The sequence below is a fragment of the Pimephales promelas genome, chromosome 7 (assembly GCF_988280905.1).
Source record: "Pimephales promelas chromosome 7, fPimPro1.hap1.1, whole genome shotgun sequence".
In the NCBI taxonomy this organism is placed as follows: Eukaryota; Metazoa; Chordata; class Actinopteri; order Cypriniformes; family Leuciscidae; genus Pimephales; species Pimephales promelas.
The window spans coordinates 35,226,212-35,252,846 of record NC_142775.1 but is presented as its reverse complement, the minus strand read 5'-3'; the positions used below and the strand labels follow the sequence as shown (position 1 = coordinate 35,252,846).

At 38.3% G+C, this 26,635-nt stretch overlaps 1 protein-coding gene across 3 annotated transcripts in view; it reads right to left on the bottom strand.

Annotated features, from left to right (window-relative positions):
* Positions 1 to 26,635, bottom strand: part of adarb1b (adenosine deaminase RNA specific B1b) — a 178,178-nt gene that overhangs the window by 90,259 nt on the left and 61,284 nt on the right. For all 3 annotated transcript variants that reach the window (XM_089133390.1, XM_039683310.2, XM_089133391.1), the window contains exon 2: positions 14,420 to 14,501. The gene's annotated coding sequence lies outside the window, so the exon portion shown is untranslated. The remainder of the gene's footprint in view (positions 1 to 14,419; positions 14,502 to 26,635) is intronic.

Below are 26,635 nucleotides of genomic sequence, written 5' to 3'. Positions count from 1 at the left end.
TTTTTGACATTTATAAACACTATAAACACTGAAGATTATTGTGGTCATTAATAAGGGAAAAAGGCTGATATGGATGGTAAATAAAACAATATTAAACACCTAAAGATGATGATTATTCTTAAACATTAAAGGGATAGTTCACTTTGAAATACATTTTTGGTAAGTTTTAGCTTACCTCAAGGGCATCCAAGATGTAGGCGTCTTTGTTTTCACAGTAGTTTCAATTTTGATATTTTAGGTCAAACTGTTCTTGTCTGTCAGTCATATAATGGAGGTCTATGGTCACCACCTCAAACAGCATGCGCAGAGAAGTCCAAATTAAACATGATTTAATGACTCGTAAATGTAAGTACACACTGATGGCCTAAGACACGAAACGAGCGGTTTGTGTGAGAAAACGAACAGTATTTATATCATTACCTCTTGAAATCACAGTCACGTTCAAATGATCTGAGGGCGAGGGCGCTTCGGTGGAAAGCGTCGGAAGTGATCTCTCGCGGGTGTACGTCACTCGTTGTTTACACAGAGATATCAGAAGCGTTATCCTTCACTGTGAAGATCTAAACATATTTAGATATACATGGAAGACGATTTCGATATATCAACACACAATGTTGATTTTTTTTCCGCAACCGCACGAAAGATCACTTCCGGTGCTTTCCAGCGCTTGCGCAGACCGAAGCGCCCGTCCCTTTAGATCACTTAAACGTGGCTGTGATTTCAAGAGGTAAAAACAATATAAATACTGTTCATTTTCTCACACAAACCGCTCGTTTCGTGTCTTAGGTCATCAGTGTGTACTTACATTTACGAGTCATTAAATCATGTTTAATTTGGACTTCTCTGTGCATGCTCTTTGAGGTGGTGACCATAGACCTCCATTATATGACTGACAGACAAGAACGGTTTGACCTAAAAATATCAAAATTGAAACTACTGTGAAAACAAAGACACCGACATCTTGGATGCCCTTGAGGTAAGCTAAAATATACCAAAAATTAATTTCAAAGTGAACTATCCCTTTAAAAAAAACAACAAATATTCCAAGCTGAAAAAACTGCATTACTCATCAGCCAAATAAAATCATAAATACTGATGTGCTGCTGAATCCCAGAGCTATATGGAAACCTTTAAAAACAACAGAAAACTGTTTATTTTTTTCTCGGCGGTTCTGACAGGAGTCATTTATCTCATAATGAAATTATTTCTTTATTGCTCACTCTCAGAGCTTGGATGCCACATTTTTGCTCATCCTCGTCACATACAATCACGCCAATTCCCCTCAACTCAAGTCATCAAAAATAAAGCCACCAATACTTCTCTGGCCTTCAGGGAGTGGGAGGCCTCAAGCAATTATTGCTGTGTTAAGGGCAAAAATGACCTTTAGAAAAAAATAAGTCACAAAGGAACAGACCGCACCTGAAAACTAGGTATGATGGTTGGGCAGCAAATAAGAGAAGAAAGGCAGCGATAAATTGAAAAGTTTTTGGACAAATGAAAAAGAAAGTTCAGAAGCATAACTAATAAAGTTGTACCAGCACAAACGCTCTAAAATTAACATTATGCCAGACATGTCGATTGCATGTGCTTGAAAGAAAACAGCATTTTCTTCTGCATTTTCTAATTTTATATAATTTTAAAATGGCCCCCTTGACAGCTGAATTATTCAGATTTCCTATGCTAAAATATGGTTCAAATCAAAGTTGATTTGAGAGAAGGGTTCCGATTTCCATAAATCAAGAACCGAACTCCAGCATCCTTTTGAGAGAATGTCTTCAGGCCCTTATGAGACACGGCCGGGTCTCTTCTCAGCCTCGTGGAAACGACTTCTGCGGCTCTGATGTTTAATGCCACGTGCAGTCTTGCCCAGCAGCCAGGAAACGGCTGATTCACAGGCTCAAGGCATTATGGGTCAGAGGGCAGTCTAAACAGCTCTCAGTCATAACGGCCCTTTGCTAGCCTCATACCAGCACACACATATGTGCCCCATAACTCCAAAACGTAAAGAGTGTGCTGATTTCATTTAGCCCACAGATGTGAAACCAGTGGTTGTGCACTACTGAAACCAGCATGTTGCATATTAGCTTCTTTCCTAAACGTTCGAACTCCTGCTTTGAAGCGTTAATAAGGAGTTGGGTTTTTCAAATTGAATACCTCTTATTATTTTTATATGAAAGGGGGAAACAAAAAAGGGCATACTGCACTATGTTGGTTTGTTTGTATGTACGTCTGACTGTTAAATAATTTTTTTTTTTTAAATAAATAAAAAAAAACACTATTTTAATTGTTTGTTTTTGGGTACGTTCTATTATAGCTTCATCCTCACACAACTATGTAATTATTATAAAACTTTTGAATCAATATTGAGACTTTGATTGCAGATAATAGTGTTTTAGCAAGAATACGCTCAGTTAGACCTCGTTGAGACGCATATGTGAGATGTTTTTATCTGCGTTTTTATTCAGGAGAAACATTTGAGAAACGTGAGATTTCAAAGTTCGAATCTCCATTTAATGTCATAAGAGAAACAATTGAGATATTACTGTAATGTGATGAAACATTCCTGTGATTCACATAACTAAGAATAAAAAAAAATAAATAAAAAATTTTTAAAAAAGGGCAAACTGGATTTTGCTTGCCTCACTTAGAATCTCATGGACATTTTGTGTGGTTGCTTACTGGCCCGTAACAAAACGCACAACGAAGTTCAGGATTTTTCTAGTGATGCACCAATAATAAAATTCTGGCCAATACTAGAGCTGCATGATTAAGTCAAGTCACCTTCATTTATAGAGCACTTGTAAGCAATAATAAATCCACTTCGCGTCGTGCCTAACAATGCCCTTCAGCCATTACCTATTCACGGTACACCACAGCCTCTCGTACCTTATTGCTTTTATAAAACGGTTACCACACAATCAAAACATTAAAGTAAAAAAAAAATGTATTAGTGCAACTTTCATGAAGTAAAATCACTAAAAACCTTTCTTCCGCTAGAAAAAAATAGTCCCCGACCATGAACAGCAACAACGTTCCAATGTGTAATATGCCTGAAAGCTCAAATAAAAACAACATAGGAACTGCAGTGTTGCGCAGTGATAAATAGAACCGTTGGGTAAAGCGGTCATAAATAAAGCACAGCTATTGCCCAATCAGAATCAAGGATTGGAACTAACCGTTTTATAATTAACAATATAGACAGTGTTTTAAAGCAGCTTTACAGTGATAATAGGACATTAAAGTAACAGAGACTGTTTTGGCTTTACAGCAGCTATAAAATAAATTTATTGTCCAGCTAAAGTTAGTTTTGATTATTCACTTCCGTTGCGAAGATCATTAGTTATTAACTTAGGGGGCGCTAACACAAAGTTCGAACAGAAAACCCTTAACGCGCTCCGGCCTGCACATCCACACAACAACAGTGCCTGGTCCCTCAAGTACACAATCCTTAAAATAGGTTCCAATGTGCCTTGGGAAAAAATAAAATAAAATAAAATAAATAAAACAACGTGATTAATTGTTAAGATAACGATTTTGATGACAACGGCACCCCTGTGTCTATTAAACCTTTGACAAAATCATTCAAATCTGTGTTGGCGTGAAAGCAATTATCATGTTTAGGTGTTTATAATGTACTGGTCCCATCAACCACACATTCTCGTTACTTCTGTGTTACAAATGTTCATATTAATCATAGAAGTACTGGGATAAGTTTATAATTCGGATATAAAGACTGATGTTTGAGAAGCTATCAAAATAGAGCAAATCACTTTTTGAAAAAACTTTTCAAATTACAGTTGGCCACCAGGGGGCAACAATTAAAGTTAAAAACTCTTCCGTGAGCACTTAACATAAAAACAAACAAAAAAGATATTCTTTAAAGTAACACTATGTAGTTTTTCAACCTTCATAATATATTTCCAAGACCCTTGTGATGGTACATCGACTTACAATAGGTTAAATGACATGTCTGCCATAGCCTGACATGGTCTGTATTGCTTTTACTTGCACTACGTAACTTAGGGTTTCGGGTAGTAACAAAACTACAAAAGAACTACAAAATTTGACTGCTTTACAGCATCAACACTTGCCATTGTTGATTCCAAAGCCGGTTCTGGATAAACAGCGAGCGTGCGCGTGTGACAGTAGGCTAAATTATTCACGACAGCGGTTATGGACAATTCCGCTTCCAACCTGTAGGGCGACCGCAGAAGAAAAGTTACTTGGTGTTGCTTTAAATCCTTACTTGCCTGGTTTATGCTACTCTGAGCAATGTTTGAACTTTATATTTTGAGCACTTCTTGTGTTGTTTTGATGCCTCTTCACGATGACTTGTTTGATTTAGTCCTCAGATGTAAGTCGCTTTGGATAAAAGCGTCTGCTAAATGACTAAATGTAAAATGTAAATGTAAAAAATGTATTCGTTATTGAATCATTCATTCAAGATATCTGTTCGAAAACACCGAAACACACATAAGTGACATATTTACGAGTGAGTCATTGAATCATTCATTCAAACCTTTTAATAACTCAATAACTCATTAATTAAACATTTTAAATAGACTCCAGCAATTATTTACTAGATTAGATGAATTTAATGCATCCTTACCGAATAAAACGATCAAAAAATAAAAAATAAAAATGTACTGAGCCCAAACTTTTGAACGGTAGCGTACATTTCTGTAAATATAAATACCACTAATAATTCTGGAAGAAGAGATCTGCATGAACTATCATGAAAACACATTAACTGAATCAATTCCACAATGTGCACAATAAAATGTGACTTTGCCTCAAGTTATGTAATAACTCTAAACCGCATGTAATTTACATTCAATAAAACAGCCACAGTGGCTTCCCCTGTGGATACAACTTCGATTTCCATTGCCATTTCCCCAGAAGTGATGATTCTCTGATTTATTGGCATAATGTTTTTGTGATATTCAGATTTTTCCCATGAATTAAGTGCGCATGGATCCGCTAGAAGAGCTCTGGATCCGGCAGCACACACACAGATTCAGCTCTGATCAGATAGCACCACCGCTGCCTCAGAAAACCAGTGTTCATGTCGTCAAACACATCTGCACTGAATATTCCAGATAAGACAACGCCAAGTTCCCCGGGTAAAGATCTGCAATATCACTGACAGCGTGCAACTTCTTAGCCAAACGAGAAATAAAAAAGTGGTTAATACAGCAACTGATTCAACAAGCCTCTTTCCCAAAATCCACCCTTTTTGATATGAGATGCAAGTTGAGTTTAATAAAAGCTCAGTCAACGGCCTTAAATAACAAATAGAGGACTATCTAGCAGAGGTCACAAACTTTTGATTAAAATCATGGCAGATTGGACATGTATTGGGTTTTCCTTACACTACCCGGTCCACATGACGTAAATCACACACATCTACATAATTGGTACTATTGACACGTCTGCAGAGGTGGAGCGTTATCGGGACGGACGCAAACCTCCAGGGCTTCAGCTCGGATTTATGTTATGGGAGATGATAGGATGGCAGCTGGCCTTGGATTTCACTGAACTTATTTATATTGACAGCAAATTCAATAATGAACTCACACACCACGTCCCTACTCCCACAGGACCACGACTAAACCCAGAGACCTCATATTTGTCACACCCATAATGAAAATAAATGATGCTAAAAGGGAAAAGGCATCATTTAATTCTCTCATTATCGCACCGGTCATATTTGCAGCAGGATGTGGTTCAGCCGAATAAATAAATTTGTTTCAGAAAAAAAATACTGGCCACCCAGTTTGTATATCATCCATGCTAATAAAAAGTGAAGTTAAAGTGTCACACCAAATAGACAATCAATTGGTTCAGAATATATGCAGTCAAATTTAAGATCGTTTTGATTTGTTACATTTTTTGTTATTTGCAAAATTATAAAAAAGTATTTGGAATACTTCCATTTTCATAATATTAAAATTAATTAATACCACGTTTATTTTTTGGATAACTTTTAGATATTGAAAAATAAATAGAATTTACATCTATATGTGTGTCTGTGTATATGTATACACACGTCACACACACACACACACACGAATGCATATATATGATTTCCTTATTAATATTTTTAAATAACTGAAAGCCCCATCGAGAATATTAGTGAAATAATAATATTAACACTAATAATAAACAATATATTGTATACTAATAATTGTAGCAAGAATATAATAGTTAAACTAAACATTTTTTAAATAAAAAAACAAAACAAAGTACAAACAAAATTATCTATAAAAAACACATTTTAATTTCAGCTAGTGGCCAAGGCAACACTTCTCATTTACATTTAGGTTTAGGTTTAATTGATGTACTAAAATAACTAAAAATAAATATTAAATAATTCATAAAAAACATACAGAAAAATTTAAAACTTATTAAAATAAATCAACAAAATTAATTAAAAAAAACTCAATGATACTAAAATAACATTAGTAGTATACAAGTAAAATGCAGCCAATGATTTCTCAGCTGAAATGCTTAGTTTGAAAATGGCAATTACTGATGTGAGAGTATGCAAACTGATCCTGTGAAATACATAAGGTGTGTGTGCAGTGCTCCGTGTTAAGGGGGAAAAATTGATACGAGCACATGTAGAACTGAAGCTGGATCTGTGGAAAGGCCTGCGATCCCCTTCTAGTCTCGACCTGTATCACACAGCGAGGAGCAGTTACCCCGTGAACATGATCGATGAAAGCTTTATTCGACATTGCCAGTTCTGACATATATAAAGTACTGGACCATTATAGAATTTAACGCCTCACTACCCACAAATGAAATAAAAGAGAGATTTTAATATCGCAGTGAAAAGATGTATTGCTGTTCTACATAAAGGACAGCAGCACAAGGAGATTTATCTCTCTCCAATTGCGTTAGCCGCTGCAGGAGTCCCAGATCTGCATCCGTGAGCGTGAAAGGCATGATGCTGCACTGCAGTCCTGCATCTCTTCATCAACGGGGTCATCCATCAATAGGTAGGAGGAGCGGGGGGGGAGCGGCAGAAATGATATTGATGTCAGTGACTGGTAGGCACGGAGAGGATCTGTGGGTGACTACACAGGCATCAGTGAGATCGTATAACAGCGAGTGCGCTTGCATCCGGAAGCATCTTTTCCAATCATTCTCTCCACAGTAATTTAAAAAAAAAATCCTCAATAAGGCATTAATAAGCCTTGAACCAAACCAACAACCAGCATAAAGATGATTCATGATTAAAGATGATAAAACCTTTGATTCAAAGCAAAAAGTAACAAAAAAAAAAATATTATAAGTAAATCATTTATTATAATTTTGTGGCGGAAATTTGATATTTTTGTTTGATTTCTTTATGGTGCTTTTCCACTACACAGTACCAGCTCGACTCGGCTTTGTTTGGTTTTCCACTGTGTAAAAGTTGTACCTGTACCTGTTTTCGGGTACTTTTTTGTATCATCTCCGGCGAGGTTCTGAGTGAGCGAAGGCGAGACTAAAACGTGACGTGAAAACAATGCAGACTGCTGATTGGTCAGAGAGAATCATCACCATTGAATGCGTCATCATTGCACGCGCCAGATGGAATATCCAGAATATCCCCGCCATTTTTAAATGGTTCGGCCAGAGATAGTTACTAAACTTACTAGTGATGGGGACGAGACCACCTATGCAGAGTCTGAGTCGAGACCGAGTCTGTTGGTTTTCAAATACAGTCGAGTCCGAGTCAAGACCGAGTCTTTGAAGGGTCGAGTCCGAGTCGAGACCGAGTCTGTTGGTTTTAAAATACAGTCGAGTCCGAGTCAAGACCAAGTCTTTGAAGGGTCGAGTCCGAGTCCATTGGATTTCAAATACAGTCGAGTCCGAGTCAAGACCGAGTCTTTGAAGAGTCGAGACCGAGTCCGTTGGTTTTCAAATACAGTGGAGTCTGAGTCGAGACCGAGTCCGTTGGTTTTCAAATACAGTCGAATCCGAGTCGAGACCGAGTCCGTTGGTTTTCAAATACAGTCGAGTCCGAGTCAAGACCGAGTCTTTGAAGAGTCGAGACCGAGTCCGTTGGTTTTCAAATACAGTGGAGTCCGAGTCGAGACCGAGTCCGTTGGTTTTCAAATACAGTGGAGTCCGAGTCGAGACCGAGTCCGTTGGTTTTCAAATACAGTCGAGTCTGAGTCGAGACCGAGTCCGTTGGTTTTCAAATACAGTCGAGTCCGAGTCGAGACCGAGTCCGTTGGTTTTCAAATACAGTCGATTCCGAGTCGAGACCGAGTCCGTTGGTTTTCAAATACAGCCGAACTCGGACTCGACTGTATTTGAAAACCAACGCACTCTGTCTCCACTCGGACTCGATTGTATTTGAAATCCAAGGGACTCGGCCTCGACTCGGACTCGACTGTATTTGAAATCCAACGGACTCGGCCTCGACTGTATTTGAAAACCAACGCACTCTGTCTCCACTCGGACTCGATTGTATTTGAAATCCAAGGGACTCGGCCTCGACTCGGACTCGACTGTATTTGAAATCCAACGGACTCGGCCTCGACTGTATTTGAAAACCAACGCACTCTGTCTCCACTCGGACTCGATTGTATTTGAAATCCAAGGGACTCGGCCTCGACTCGGACTCGACTGTATTTGAAATCCAACGGACTCGGTCTCGACCCTTCAAAGACTCGGTCTTGACTCGGACTGTATTTGAAAACCAACAGACTCTGTCTCGACTCAGACTCGGCATAGGCGAGAAAGCAGAAATCGGTCTCGAGACCGGTCTCAAGTACCATATCACTAAAACTTACTACTATTATTATGGCAACTCGGAAGAAAACCCGTGGTCAAACGAGGAGATGCAGACTTTCCTTTATTTGGTGGCCGAAGAGAGGATCCAAGAGGTCGATAGGGCAACGAGGAACGAAAGGCGAAAAGCGAGCTGAGTCGAGTCGAGTCGAGTTGGTACTGGTAATGGAAAAGCACCATTATATTTTTAAGAACAGAGATTTAAATGTCTGCAATTTACTCTTTAGTGGAAATAACAACATTCTGGACAAACTAAACAATCTTTTCAAAATTGGTGCTTCACTAGACCGTAAGTTAGGAATTATAAGTAGTGCAATCTATGTGAAGTGTACTGCAAAATATAATGAGAGACCAACTCACTTTCTCATTAAAGAAAACGGATGGGATTTGAACCTTCATAACCACACTGTTGCTTTATATAGTGGTCTGGCTGTTGTTCCAAACTCATGGCTCTGATCCAGGTCTCGGACCGTCGGGAGTCTGGGCAGAACTTCCTCCAAAAGCTCAGATGAGAACAAGACGGCTCTTTTTGTAAAGCAGGGAGTAGATTTATAATAAGGTCTACAGGGAGCGACTATATTCATCTCTGATCAATAAACAGCCAAAGAACAGCTTAATGAGTTTTGCGAAACACAGACTTGAGCAAAAAAAGTTAGCTTTATCAGATGTGAAATGGGATCGGGCCACAACATCCTAAACGAGCCGAGGCGAATACATGTTAGACACTGCATTTACACATAATGTAAAAAAAAGAAAGTTGTTATTGTGAAAGGTCATTGAAGATCCCTTACAGTCCAAGACAGCTCCTCCTAACTCTGAAGCAAGGCCTTATTATAGTAATGATGACAGAAAGAAAGATCAAACCTGAAAGCACATTTCTGCCTTCAGGGTTTCACTCCATCTCTTGTGTTCTATAATACATGTAATAAGGAGAATGGATGTAATCTGTGAAAAAATGTAAGTAAGGGAGAAACCTGGAGTGGCAAGAGTGAAAGAAGACTGCAGACCACACTGTGAAACATCAAACGGGAGAGGATTCAAAAACAATGTGAAGAAACATTGGGTAAACTAAACTAAAAGTAAATCCTAAACAAGTAAAGATGACAAAACTGTTGGCGTTTGTTCATATTGACGCATATTAATATAGAATTGAACTGCTTTGGATTTATGGTTGCTTGTTATTGGCTACTAATGTGGCTCATCCTCCAGAGTTGAAACTTACTGTGTGATGAGCGGAGAAATGTAATGTATGGAACTGATGAGATATGATGTTGGTATGTTTATATATGTTTTATGTGTATAGAGATGCTTTTATAGGTCTGGTGTGAACAAAGAAAAATGTCCAGCTTTGGCAGGACAATAAAAGTAATACAATACAATCAAAAAATAGTAACACCAAGTTTTAAAAAATAAATCTAATGGGTTCTGTCAAAAAGCACTTACAATTATGAATGCAAAACATTTAAATACTGTCTAATATTTTAAATGTATATAAAAAAACATTAATTTTGTGATCTGCTAAATATTATGATTTGTGACAGTGTTATTAGCGTTACGAAAACAATAATTGAGTGCTAGATTATCGCCAAAGTTACCAAAGACGTAAAATTATAGGTGATTAAAATTAATATTTTAAAAATAAATATTCAAAATTATTGTGTGTGTACCAATATATATTGTGCATCCTTATTCTTATAACTAGTAAAAGTAGTAGATGAAAATTTTTTTGATGAAATACCATCTAAAATGAGTATATTGTGATAAATACGGTTGCAGTGATTTAAATCACTCATGCGATTTTGGTTCCCCCACCGACCTCTATTGTGGGACAGTGAAAACGAGACGAAATGGTACCATTAATCTTATTTAGTGTTCAAGAGTGAATGCCCTTGATTAAGGACTTCTGCTCATCTGCGGTCTCCTCTCACACATCACCTGTAGAGCAGGTGCTCATCTGCTCTTTCCACCCCGCTGCTCCCATGAGCCCCCACTGCAGTCTTAAAGCTGGCGTTTTGGAAGACGGTTAATTCCTCAAAGCAAATGAAAGAAACCCAGAATCACAGAATATCCCAGACCCCAGGCACCAATGTCTTTAGATGGCTTACTTCTAAAACAAGAGGCGCTTTTCACCAGGGACATGCAAAGCCTCCAAGGTTTTGCTAAGCCGGCGCAACAAGACCATAGAAACGGCTCTCAAACAATACAAGCTTTGAAAAGCCATTCCCATCAGCCTGAATGAACATGCTGATCTCCCTCAAATCTGACGGGCTTCTTGGTGTGATGCAGAGCGGCTCGTAATAAAATCAGCTCGGGTTGTGACGTTGACAGAAGGGACGAAAAGACCCTGCTCTATTAATCTCCTTAAAATAGCACAGAAATGATGTAAGACCTGAGAGGACACAGTAAATGCTGAACCACTTTCAAGTGTGCTGCTAATGAAAGAGTATTTCGCTGGGTAAAAACATTGATTTCTTCATTTGAATAATCCGGTATTGACTCTTAACATCCCCAGATTGATCTTTTAATCCAAGCCTTTTAGTGGATGTGTGGAAATATTTGTAATATACGTCCTGCAGTCATAACTATTGAATTTTCGGATATCACATAAAATAAAAATGCTGGACGGAAAGCAGCATACATTTTAAAAATACACATACAAATTTTTTAATCCAATATAAGACATGCGAATACACTACACTCTCAGAAAAAAAAGGTAAAAAAGCTGTCACTGGGGCTGTACCTTTTTAAAAGGTAAACTTTTGTCCATTTAGGTGCGAATATGTACATTTTAAGTGTTAATATGTACATTTTAGGTGTTAATATGTACATTTTTAGGTGCTAATATGTCAATTTCATGAGATAATATGTCCATTTTAGGTAGTAATATGTCAATTTTACGTGTTAATACTGTATGTACATTTTAGGTGCTAATATGTCCATTTTAGGTGCTAATATGTACCACTAAGGTACCAATATGTAGACTTTGGATACAAAAGTGAACCTTTTGAAAAGGTACAGCCCCAGTGACAGCTTTTGTACCTTTTTTTCTGAGAGTGTACGATGGAAATACTTTTACTTAATAAATCCCTCAATGCGCAACAAAAAACAGTGGATGTGATTAGACAACTGGACTAAACAATAGAGCAATTTCATTGCTTAGCATCTAAAACGTTGGTTTGATCATTCTGAAATAAAAAAATCATGAAGATGATTTTATATACAGTAATAACCTCACTGAATTGTCACAAACGATCTTGTTCCCAAACACCAGGCATCCGGACGCAAGAGAACATGAGTGTTTACTGCATTTGGGCCACACGCTCTGAGGTGTAAATCAATTAAGATGTACAAAAATGACTCACAGTGGCGTAACCTGACTTCCTTTCTTATTATTTAAAAAGGTATTCCAGGAATTGATGATTTTGTTCTCTTGAACAAAACGGAAATGGAAGGAAACGCTACTTTAAATCCGCAACTTTGGATAGAAACACAGTAAATGAATACTCTATAAATGCCATGATCATTGGCTCATCTCATTGAAAATTAATTGTGTCCTAGCAGGTCACTTCTTCCAGGCAGCTTTTTAATATGCTTCTTATTCCAAATCTGGAAGTATGCTGTCATCTGTGTCATTATATAAGCTTTGTGCAGTAACCTGTAACAGCCAAAATTAAATGCAAATGTGAAGGGGTTGGAAGTCCATCAACAGTGAGGGATCAAGCAATGATATAAAATAACTAAAACAAGTCTATTGACGACGCAATTGAATTATTAAATCTACATATAGTTGAAATGAATCAGTAAATCAGTGTTAGTTAACCATGAAGTGCACTCGCTCTGACTGGTAACATCAATAACAGAACTTGACAGGCGTCATCAGAGCTGAAAAGTGAGAGGTAAATGAATCCAGGCCCATGTAATCTCATCTCTGAGGCTGCCGTATGTCTCTGCTGGCAAGTCATGGAAACATAGCACGAAGGCTATATTCATACCTCCTCTGTTAAATAAATTAATAAAACTCTTTAATTCTTAAAAAGATTAATCATATTACCATGAGAACTAAACTTTATTTTCCATAGGTCATCCACAATTTAAACCAGAGAACCTAATTACATTTTTAAAGATATTCAAACAGAAAACAGTTATTTAAAATTGCAATAATATTTCACAATATTACTGCTTTTGCTGTATTATTGATCAAATAAATGCAGCCTTAGTGAGCAGAAAAGACTGCCCAAACTCAATAGCAGTGTTTGTATGTCAATTTATTTATGAAAAATAGGCATAGACATCAAGTCACGATGCCAACTATTCATGAATTATAAAAACAGAAGGATTCACAGAAATTAATAAAACCTGCCAACTTAAAGGGATACTTTACCTCAGGGAAGATGAATGTGTATTTAAAATGGGTCATTTATGTAGAAATGTGAAATTTTTTGAATTTGGAGCTTTCTAGACTGAGAAAAGCCAGAAAATGTATTTTTGGCTGATGTGGATGAAAGACAACAACTCCCAGAATGCACTTGCTTCACTGCCCTAGGAGGCCACGCCTACCGGTAACAGAGCGCAGTAGTTAAACAACAAGTCTAGGCTACTAGTGAGTCTCTGCGATGAGTCTGCCCGAAAATGTGTTTCGAGATCGCACAAAATGTCCGCGATTCGGCTTTTGCGTTCTACAGTCGCCATTCATTAAGTTTACTGTGGCGAGCAGGACGAGTGAGGGCCGCGGGAGAACGGTGGCGTGATTACCGATGAGCGTGAGACACACCGGTATCGTATCTCTCACGGAGGAGCAGGAATTTTCTTAGCAATGTTAAAACGCACATCAACCGATCACTTGTTTTAGCGTTCATGTAAACACTACATTCAGATTCACCAATGGAATCAATTCAGTTAGATTGAAACAAAAGCTGTGCATGTAAACAGTGAATGGCGACTGTAGAAAGCAAAAGCTGAATCCCGGACATCGACGGCCGGACATATGCGGCAAAAAGAGGATGGTAACCACTACTACTCAGCTTTCTTCACAGAACAAGAGCCTGCTAGCTTAGCTTCCAAAAAAAGATGGCTGACACTATGTGTTCATTCTGTGAGTGAGATCTCACCCTCTATGGGCGGGTTGAGAAAATCCGGGACAGACCCTTTAGCCTCTGGCCAAAAAATCCTCAGATGATGCAAAATTAAGATTTTTGAGTCATCTGAGGATTTTTTTCCAGACAAAAAAAATACATAAATCTCTATTCTCAGGGGGATGTGAGGGTGGAAAGCATGGTCATTTGAAAATACTACAGGTTTTCTACTAATACAATGCTTAATGCTAAATCGTGAAGTATACCTTTAACATTTTTACTGCTGAGGTCAGCAAACATTAAAACATCTGGACAGGCTCACACTTGGGATTGTGCCAATGGACAAAAACACAATGCATTAAAATCACTGCGATTGTCAGAATAGCGATAGATCGCCTAGCACTATAGTTCCTATACCCTTGAAGAAACCCTACAGGCACAAAGCAACAGCTTGTTTTGCACAAGATTTAATTCGCTACATCCTACCAGCAGCGTTCCACCTTTCTTTCTTTATGTGAACGATCTATTTGAGTGCGTTTCACTGCAGATTCACTTACCCACTGTTATAAGGCAGCGAATGGTGCTCCGATTTCTCCCAGCCTTGAACAAGCTCTTCCTGCTGTCAGTCTCAACGTCTTCCTGGAGCACAAAGGAGAATAAAACATCAGACCAGAGCTAAAGCGGCTCTCTCCGATCCTGATCATAAACTATTCAAATAAGAGCAAATCTAAACTGAGGAGACTCGGTGAGAGAAACGAACAACTCCCCCAAACACAGAAGTCATATTTTATACTTCATCATTTACTCTTAATCACTGTTTAAACACATCTCTGCTTCATAGCTGCAATAAGCTTCAAAAAATCCTCACATAAAAAATAAAAGACAAACTTTATACAAACCAATATAATATTAACTACCAGTCAAAAGTTAGGAATTTGGAATTTGAAAAACAGTAATACAATTTAAATGAACTGTTTTCAATGATACTTTCTTTTAAAATGTAATTTATCCCTATAATTTTCAGCATCATTACTCTTCAGTGTCACATGATCCTTCAGAATCCATTATAATATGCTGATTTGGTGCTCAAGAAACATTTCTTACTATTATTAATGATGAAAAGTTTTTGCCACTTAATCTTTTGTGGAAATCATGATGGGGGTAAATATATGATTTCAAAAAACTATTTAGCCATTTAAAATAAACCCCGTTCTGTTCTTTATCCTCAAAACAATGTACAACAGCAAAAACTGTTTACAACATTTCTACACATGCTCTCGTTGCACACTGTTGACTTTTTTTCCTTATGTGTTGTCATGTTTTTTTACGTGATGTTTGTCCGATTGTTGTTTTGATGCGTTTAGAGTATATACGCTAACATAATAGATATTTTACAAAATGTATTTTAATTTTTTATTTTTTTTTGTGCTATGAACTATGTAATTTTTTTTCTTTTTTTAGGGTGACTCTTACCAACGGTCTAGGGACTACGGATGAAAAATAGCCTTTAGGCTAATTCTGGCATATTGACTAGAAATATTTATGAATATGCACTGTCCCTGTACTAATTAATATTGATAATAATATGACAGGTTTACATATATAAACAGTGTCAAGTTGACTTGAAAGATTAAAGGGTTAGTTCACCCAAAAATGAAAATTCTGTCAGTATTTACTCACCCTCATGTTGTTCCAACCCCGTAAGACCTTCGTTCATCTTCGGAACACAAATTAAGATATTTAAGATATTAAGATCGCTCCTGCATACAGTCCATAGGCTTCTTGAGGGACTGGCTCTTGTCGTCCCCGAAAAGTCATAAAAGACATTGTTAAAATAGTCCAAGTGACTACAGGGGCTCAATCTTAAGTTTATCAAACGACGAGAACACTTTTGTGCGCAAAAAAACAACAAAAATAACGACTTTATTTCAACTATTCGTTTATTTCTCCCTCTGCGCGAGTCAGGTTACTAGTTTAATAGCGTAAGCTTCTGTTATTGTACATCACACGCATCACACACACATGACCAGCGTCGGCCAATAGTGAGCCTACGTGTGACGTAGCTCTACGCAATCACACTACGTTAACGGACTACAGGCCCATGGAGAAGGAAGTGAATAGTTGAAATAAAGTCGTTATTTTTGTTGTTTTTTTGCGCACAAAAGTGTTCTCGTCGTTTGATAAACTTAAGATTGAGCCCCTGTAGTCACTTGGACTATTTTAACGATGGCTTTAATGACTTTTCGGGGACAGCAAGAGCCAGTCCCTCAAGAAGCCTATGGACTGTATGCAGGAGCGATTTTAATATCCTAAATATCTTAATTTGTGTTCCGAAGATGAACGAAGGTCTTACGGGGTTGGAACAACATGAGGGTGAGTAAATACTGACCGAATTTTCATTTTTGGGTGAACTATCCCTTTAATACTGTAATATAATCTAGAAAATGACTAACAGAAACAGCGGGTGGCATCTTTCAAGTGACATTAACTAGGGCGTGTTTTTGAAAATGTTATCTCACTGAAGTCATTGCATACATGTCAAGGTTGAGTTCCTGGCAGTGGACTTGTTAGCATGAGAAGGGCCTCAAAGGGTCCCAGACTGTAGCTCACAATGAAAATTGGCTTACCCCTCATCATCTGCAGTGTAAAGAAAAGCTGTCAAAAGAGAGACTATCCCTCTGTGTTATCATAAATACAGCCCTGAGAGCTAAGGAAAGAAAACTCAATAGAGGTTTCAAAATAGATGACAACACGGCCACCCTGAAATGGAGGTCTAAAAATAGGCAGCATATCCTGCCAAAGAAGAGTGACAACATAGCTAGTTCAATTAGGCGGCTTAGGGAAGACAAAGGAGATTGTGTAGAGACTGAAAGCATACCTCCTTTCACAAACATAACATCCATCTGATATCTTTCACTACATGCTTTTTTCCCTGGCGGATGACCAAAAAATGTTTGTGGAAGTGTGAGGATGGTCTTATTTTCTGCCTCAATGCAACACGGCAAAGCTAAACTTGATGGCTTGGTTTTCTACAACTTTTGTCCAACTTTTCGTGAAGGTCAATGTTCAGGCTGGTTGAAACCAAGAATTTGTTTAGCAGCTGACATGGATTGCTGCTGAAATAGTTGTCAGCGAGTAAATAATAAATGTGTTTTGAGAGTCCGAGAGCAGAAAACAAAGGCTGGATCAGGTTATGGGCAGCGCCTGTTCTAGGGTGTCCAGGTGGAGGAAAGAAACAATGTGTAGGCAGGAGGCCAAGAGTTCAGTCAGGATCTGGGTAAGGTTACGCATGGGAATCAGGTTAGAGGTTATTCCTCGGGGAACAGTTACAATACCGATGAAGAGAAAGAATAAGAGATGGAGTGCCAAAAGAACAGAAAAAGACAAGATCTAGCACAGATCACAAATATATCAACTGCAAATATTACACACAACAAATAGTGAATCCGTTGACTGCATTTAAGATTCGTTGTACAGTTTGTTTGTTTTTTTACACTGACGTCTTTCAGAAGTAAATTTGTTCAGCTCTCAAGTTCTGTGCGATAATTTCTAAAAAGGTCAATCTTTTTCAGCTTGGCCGATACATTAAATCACATGTGTTGATAGAGAGAGACAGACAGACAGGCAGGCAGACAGACAGACAGACAGACAGACGGAGAGATAGATAGATCAGACAGATCAAACAGCAGATAAAGAGAGACAGATCAAACGACAGACAGACAGATCAAACAACAGATACAGAGACAGATCAAACGACAGACAGACAGATCAAACAACAGATACAGAGACAGATCAAACGACAGACAGACAGATCAAACAACAGATACAGAGAGACAGATCAAACGACAGACAGACAGATCAAACAACAGATACAGAGAGACAGATCAAACGACAGACAGATCAAACAACAGAGACACAGATCAAACGACAGACATACAGACAGATCAAACAGACATACAGACAGACCAAACGACAGACAGACCAAACGACAGATAGACAGATCAAACAACAGACATACAGACAGATCAAACAACAGACATACAGACCGATCAAACGACAGACAGATCAAACGACAGATAGACAGATCAAACGACAGACAAACAGATCAAATGAAAGAGACACAGATCAAACGACAGAGACAGACAGATCAAACGACAGACAGATCAAATAACAGACTAACAGACAGATCAAACGACAGACAGACTAAACGACAGATAGACAGATCAAACGACAGACAAACAGATCAAATGAAAGAGACACAGATCAAACAACAGAGACAGACAGATCAAACGACAGACAGATCAAATAACAGACTAACAGATCAAACGACAGAAACAGATCAAATGAAAGAGAGACAGATCAATCGACAGAGACAGACAGATCAAACGACAGACAGATCAAATAACAGACATACAGACAGATCAAACGACAGACAGACCAAACGACAGATAGACCGATCAAACGACAGGCATAGAGACAGACCAAACGACAGAGACAGACAGAAAGATCAAACGACAGAGTGAAAGATCAAACGACAGATAGAAAGATCAAACGACAGACATACAGACAGACCAAACGACAGACAGACCAAACGACAGAGACAGACAGAAAGATCAAACGACAGATAAGACAGATCAAACGACAAAGACAGACAGAAAGAAAGAAAGATCAAACGACAGAGACAGGCAGAAAGATCAAACAGAAAGATCAAACGACAGAGACAGACAGATAGATAAAACGACAGAGAGAAAGAAAGAGACAGACTCACAGATAGATAGGTACAACTACAGACAGACAGAATGACAGACACAAAGAAAGAGACAATATGACAAACAGATAGACGGACAGATAAAACGAGAAACAGACAGATAGACAAAGCGACAGAAAAAACGATAGAGACAGACAGAAAGAACAACAGACGGATAGAACGACAGACAGATAAACAGATACATCTCAACTCCACTGCAGCAGTAGATGAATACCAGACACTTTAATCTGAGTACTACCATTAACATCCCTCTTCAGAGATTCGAGCACAGTAACCGTGATCACTGACTGTGGTCGGCACTGACACTCGGTTCACCCCTGTGGTCAGTCTGCCCTTAAAGCCACAGCGTCTGCCATTCACATCAGCTCAACAAAATGTGGTTTTGTCCTGAAATGCTCTGTATGTTTGCAGAAAATGGCTGTTTTTTTATGAAGCATGCAAAGTCATTTTCTATAAAAAATGAATTGCTTATAGCATTCACAGAGTCAGCAAATTTTCTGGTGTTACACAGGAATGCATGAGATTGTGTAATTTAGTTCCCACCTGACAGAATAAATATCCGATAATATAAATAACCCTGCAGTCAAAATGCACTCTCAGCGCTGCAGTCGCTTTAAAAATTCAGCTTTCCCAGAAATAATAATGAAATAAGTGCTACCAAAAGCCCAGATGTGATCTATGGGTGTGGTGGTGTGATTTCCAGCCCCCTATTATTAAAACGACAGCAAATTAAACTAGCCACACACACACAAGAAAAAGGGTCAATGTCAGTCAATTAGCTTATCAACCCAACAGGCATCAATTGTGTGATGCATTTCAGGAGGTAAAATATTAGCGATGTCAGTACGGCTTTGTAGAGAGGACAAAATTAAGACATTACAGGCCTAATGAGTCCTGAAAAGCCAAGGAAAAGCAGCCGACTCAGCAGAAACCCAGACTGCAGTCGCCCGAAACATAACGTCGCTGCCTCTGCATACTAAAACAGCCCACACAATTACTGCACTCTCTCATGTGGCACTGGGAAAAGATCACCATCAAAATCCTCATTAAACACAAACACTGTTGATCATTTGTATTTAAACAACTTTACTTTGCCTCAATCTGCTAATAATCTATTTAAAGGTACAGCGACACAAAAGCACTCCCCAAAAAAGACTCGCCCAAAACAAAACGACTCCCATACATGGAAAAGTCGAGATGAAGTAAAATGTCCAATGAGCAAACTTTCTATTGATTTTGTTTCTTTTTGATGATCTTCTCAAACAAGTTCTGAATGAGTCTTTCATGATTCACGGACTCAAATATTTGTCAATAAAGGACTTTTGATCCTTTAGCATATTTTGTTTTCTTTCAAAAATAAGAGAGGAAGAAACAGGTCCAATCACGCTTGCTATCTTTAATGACGTGTGATGTCAGAGAAGGCGGAACTAACAACTTCCGGTAACAAGAGTGCCAACAAACAATGACTACTGAACCAGTGTTTTAGCTTAATGCTAATTCCAGTTCTCAACGGGTTCCTGATACAACTCGGCTATCATTCGCCAGCAATTATCTTTTTTTTTCACTCTATCCTGGTAGTCCTTTGAGGAAACAAAGGCAGGCATATTTTTACCATAGCTCGACAAAACTTTTCTCCAATGCATAATTCCACCTAGCAGCACCAATACCATCGTCTCTTTCGTTTCGCCATTTTTGAAAAGAGCTTCTGTGCTCCTATTGTTCAACGTCACAGATGTGATGGAGTACAGAAACAATTAAACGTTAGTCTATCTGCCAGGTTGTTGTGAATCATTGCAGACACGGCGTCGGACGTCATCCACTATGACACACTCTACGAGATTAAACGATCGATTCTGGCGACCCGTCGCCCATTGTCATTTACGAATCACCACGACACCCTTCGTCAAACAGATTGTGCCAAAACCGGGCTGATATATTGTAGTCTGAACCAGTCATGCGACCTGAAAGAAAATCTGATATTTTCTCCGTAACATCCCTCAAACACATCAGCACTCCTGGTAGAGAAACTGTGGCGTCACCAAATCAATGGCCATCTCTCAAGTGACCTTATTAATATCGTCCAAACATGATTTATTATTTATTGCAGCTGAATGTCTACAAGGGTCCATGGTCTGTCTTGATGGATATCTGTGCGACAGGAGCCCATTATTTCCAGCATGTCATATTGAATTCTGCAGGAGTGCACTCAATTTTCCCTGAGCCGCAGGCCCGGGGCCAGGGGGCCAGTTTAGGCTGGGCTGCCACAGTGGCAAGAGGAAACCTGACAGGATCTCGCTCTGTCAAAACTACATTTCAGTCAGACGGAGACAGCCCCTCTGCATGCCGCTAATGGATTGCTTTTTTTTTTTCTTCACCCAGATGAAATTGAGAATCGATGACATCATGGCTGCGGGGACAACGGCTCTGGATTCAATGAGCGTTGATGACTGTTTGAGAAGCATTAAGACTTTGATCCATGCCTGAACCTCCTGTAATGAGAAAGATCAATTTTGATTGTTGTAGAAGATGAACTATGGGTCTGAGGGCAATTTTATATTCACGCCGAGGCGGCCGTTTGTGGCGTCTAATTGAGCATGGGCTTGATTAAAATTCATCTCGCTCCATGCGGCCTCTATTTTGGGGAGGTTCAAGTAACAGCTCCATCACCCAAATTGGCTCAGACGAAAAGTTGGAAACCGTTAATCAGCAGGGGGAGCGATGATGTACCACCGAGAATGAGTGGTCTTGAAAAAAAAAAGAAATGACAAGCTTCACACTGAGGTAAACATCACTCTGATTTAACAAGACAATGTCATTAAAAGGACGTGAAGGGATTTATTAAAAAGAAACATGCTTAAATGAGGATTTCCCATTGAATGGGAGACAAAGTGGTGAGATTTGGATTGGATGGTCATGTTGAGGGTGATATAAAAGGAGACGTTTCTTTCTGAATACAGGAAAATTATATATGGAAGGCAATTGTGTTACATTGTGGCTTGAAGCTACTTAAAATAAATGGTTAAATAAGTAAATGAAATAATAAATACAAAACCACAATAAACAAAATTAACCATCCAGCCAACACTGAGGTACAAAAAGAAATCAGTCAGCTTCCTGCCCAGGACTCTAGACATCAGTTGTCCCGAAAAAGTGATTAGCCAGTGTCTCATTCTAAAAGGCTTCCCATTTGCAGACAACAGGCCAGTAAGCGTTCAACTGTGAAATGTAAATGACTGAAAAGAAACACTGGCGTTTTGTTTGAATATGATGGATTACTCTCTTTAAGGAAAAAAAAATGGCAGAGGAGTAGAGGAGGTTCTTCTATTTTTCCTTTGCTCGATAACATGCAATTAGGCCTACGTTAAGCATGGCATTTTGAATGAACCCTACCAAGACAGGCAGTCAGTCTTAATCCCTCCTTTCATAGTGGCGGAAAATTACATATTGCTAAGGATCAGTTACATTATGAAAACATTACAAGCAATTCTAGTGAATTATCTATAATGACCACAATGCAGTGTGTTTCAAAGGAGTAATTTAACAAGGCTAGCATATGGAAACTTCAACCATAGGCACAATAATGTTTATGCCTACTTTAAAGGCACCTATCAAACAATAATGTCGTAAAATACGTTCTACAAAACAGCATTAAATCAACAAACTAAATAAATAACATTTATTTACAAAAGGAGCACAGAAAGAAACTTCTACTACTTCTAATTGTTAAATGATGATATAAAATTAATTAAAATATAAATTATCATTATAAAAATGGCTGCCCCAGACTAAAACTTTCTAGTAGCAGAAGAACGAATAGTAGTCGTTCATTTAAGTCATTGGTTGGACGTTTATGATGTTAATTTGCTTAAATATATGGCATTGGAAAATGGTTTTAGGGCTGAGAAAGAATATTATACAGTAACATTGTTATACATTAAAGAGAAATACTAAACCTATCTTATCAATACTAATTTAATAAATACAAATTTAGCTTCCACAGAACAATTGTATATGTGCCCAATGGCACACATTTCCTAGGTTAACATTACTATTAGACTGAGTTTGGCTAACATTAAGCGTGGTTAACATTACATTAATCTACGAACATGTTGTTTCAAATGATTGAAGCCTAATATTAACGACTGACAGACTAATTAAAATTTAACAGACTAATTAAAAGAGAAGGAACTGAATAGTTGAAAAAGTCGTTATTTATGTTTGTTTTTGCGCACAAAAAGTATTCTCGTCATTTGATAAACTTAAGATTGAGCCACTGTAGTCACTTGGACTATTTTAACGATGTCTTTAATAACTTTTTGAGCCCGGCAAGTTTCGATTCCTCAAGAAGCCTATGGACTCGTATGCAGGAGTGATCCAGCTCTCAGATTTCAACAAAAATATCTTAATTCGTGTTCCGAAGATAAATGAAGGTGTTAAGGGGTTGGAACAACATGAGGGTGAGTAATACTGGCAAAATTTTCATTTTTGGGTAGCTAGTGTGCTCACAAAGATTCTTCAGGCAGTCCCAATGATGGTCATTACTGCAGTCTTGTGGTCCAGGCAGCTCTTCCCATCCAGTGACATCAGCAGATACGATGAATTCAGTGAGTAATCTGGTAGCCTTTATCACTGAACGACCAAAATCTAACACAGAAGCAGGATCGATTGGGTCCAGTTTTGTAAATGGATTCCAGAGGTGTGCTGTCGGTGTTGATAGCGTGTCCCACCCCCTCTCACACACCGATTCACTTATGTTGCATCCTGGGCGCCCTGAAGGGATATTTGCCATTTCAGCATTGGCACGTCTTAGAATAAATGAAAAGCATTGGCGTAATCTGGAGCTGATCAACTGGTCGCATTGGGAGTGCAGGCAACAGAAGTGATTATGGTCATCATGGAGATGATCTGGTCCTCTCAGTCCTGTATTCCACATGGCTCAGCTCTGTGCAATCTACAGGCCCTCACACGGAGGTCATGTTTTCAGGAAACCATTGAAAGAGGCACTGATTTAGTTTGATCGAAAGAAAGAGAGAAAGAACAAAGAACGAAAGACTTAACAAAAGAACAAAAACGAAAGTTTGAAATGAAATGTTTCAGTAGAATTGTTTTTATAGACTATAATGCACATTTAATTTAATTCGATGTTTAGGTTCTTTCACATATGGATTATGCTTGCATATGATATCGCTTGTTTTTGCTTCTTCTTGGCCTGTGTTTTGATCAGGAGATGCAGATTACTCTTTCAGAAGATATGTAATAGGAATAGCGCCCCCTACCGCTTTCCTGTAGCTCAAACAATAGCGCATTGGCGCTTGCAACGCCAAAGGTCATGGGTACGATTCACAGGGAAAGCAAGAACTGATAAGAATGTAAATCGCTTTGGATAAAAGCGTCTGGCAAGCGTAATAAATATAATATACGTATAATACAACGGTAAAAAAAAAAAAAATCACGGAAAGTCAGAAATTTGTCAATGGCAGGGATGCGCGGTCTCATAAATGATGGAAATTTCCATCAATGGCTAAATTAAACAAATTGTTTCCTTGAACATTTTAACTACACAAGATAAAAACCAGGGACACTATTTAAACAAAATTAACAACATTCTTATAACCATAAAACAAGTATAGACTGCCAAACTAGTCCTATGACATGCACAATGTGGTTTAATCATTGTTATGTCACTTAAATATGATTCAGAGGAGTGATCATAATCAGTGACATGATAACAATGATGGATGCTTCAAAGTAGGATAAGGCAATTATATTGAATATTTACAACGTAAAATTAAACCATATTTTAACTAACCAGAGAGGCTATTTAAACAAAATTTTAATGACATTCTATTAATGACATTCATGACCATAAAACAAGTATAGACTGCCAAACTAGTCCAATGACACGCACAATGTGGTTTCATTTTACGTTGCAAATATTCAATATAACTGCCATATCCTACTTTGAAGCATCCATCATTATGTCACTGATTATGATCATTCCTATGAATCATTAAGTGAAAGAAATGGGAAACAACGAAAGCTCATTCAAGACAGACCCTGCCCTCCCCGTGCCCAGAAAGTCCATGATCCCACCACAATCGACAGCTAAAAACGTCAGTGCAGCCAGCAATCTGCTCAAAACCAGGACAGTGCTCCGTTTCCCCCTCCCCCATTGGGATGCAAAGAAGAGAGATCCTTAATGCAGAGAACCACGGGCTGGTACTTTATCCACATCCATTTGCCATCAGGGATTAAGTCTGTGAAACGCTCCATAACACGTCAGGCAGGACAGCCATTACCAAAAGCAACTTCTTCCATAATGACCCACAAACGGAGACCGGCGGCCATGACACTTATGGAGGCCTCTATACTCAGTGGCGGGAAAGATTGTGCCTATCTCCATCCACTGTAGACTAATGAACAAACTGAGGTCGTGACTCCTATTTTAAAGGTCAGGAGGACAGAGCTTGGAAAATTAAACTTCTGATGAACCCATCAAAACCGTTAGGACTTTTTTTACTCGCTGTAATTTGAGTGTCAGAGGATGTATATAAATATCTTCTGGTCCCGTCTATGAGAGACTATATATATATATATATATATATATATATATATATACATATATATACACACACACACACACACACACACACACACATTAATGTATAAATCATATCATTATGATGAATCATAAATCATTAAATAATATCAGTCAACGATTTTGTTTAAAACAAATTAAAGAATAAAACGTACTACCATTCAAATGTTTGGGGTTAGTAAGATTTTTTTTAATCAATACTTTTTTGAAAGGATGCATTACATTGATCAAAAGTAACATATTAACATATTGAAAGTAACATATTGAACTTTCTATTCATAAAAAAACAGATTTTTTTATCACAGTCAGCAACACAATTATTACGCAGCACAACTGTTTTCAACATTGACAATAATAGGAAATGTTTCTTGCGCAGAAAAATGGCATATTAGAATGAATTCTGAAGGGTCATGTGATGCTAAAAACTGGAGTAACAATGTAGAAAATTTAGCTTTGACATCACAGGAATAAATTACATTTTACTATTTTTTTATATAAAATATAGTCTTCATTGAACATCAGTATCTTTGAACATCATATGGGTTTTATAAAACTGAGCAGCAATGAGCCACTCGAGGCATCGCGTTACGGTCTTTTTACCACGGCTCTCGTGGCTTATTGCTTTACTTTATCAGTCCATGATGGCAGAACTTAATTCCATCGACTTGGCCGAGTGAAAACCATCCCCAGTCGCACTAAAGTAACGCCAGATGAAAGACCACCTCTGAGCCATTCAACAGACAAAATCTCTGTCAATATGTTGTATTGATCTCAATAAAACATGAAATTAAATATTGACTGACTGCTCTCTTCTAGCGTCGTGGCAGAAATGCTAAAGCAATGTCCCGAAAAATGCAGGCCAAAGCACACAAAGGCCTGATTGTTCTTTGGAAACATTTGCACTTCGCATTTCTGGATTCGCATGTCAAGCGGTTTCGCTTGAATAAACATATGATTTTCATTCAGGATTAATTATAGAGTAGTAGCGCGTTTTAACCTATTGAAAGCGGCAAAAATGGGTGACATATAGTTGGCTTCAGAAGCCACACACAAAAACACACACACACCTGACAATCCGGAGTTGTGCTTTTCCTGACATGGAATGCTGCATTTGCCGAAGCATTTCACCCTGTGACAGCTCCCCAACCCCCAATCCCAGAGGATAAATTCACTTCATATGGACAGAGGAGGAAAACAGCTGAATGAGAAACTGATGAGAGTGTCTGAGAGAGGGAGAGGAGAAGAAGTGGAAGAGAAGATAAAGATGACCGGGCAGTAAGGTTTTTGTGCTAGCCCCGTCGGGGCCTGAAGTCCAGATTTACATTGGCCATGCAGCACGACAGCATTTTTACTTGTCAATTGGGGGAAAAAAAATCCCTATATATCAGCTCTTCCAAATTTACCAAA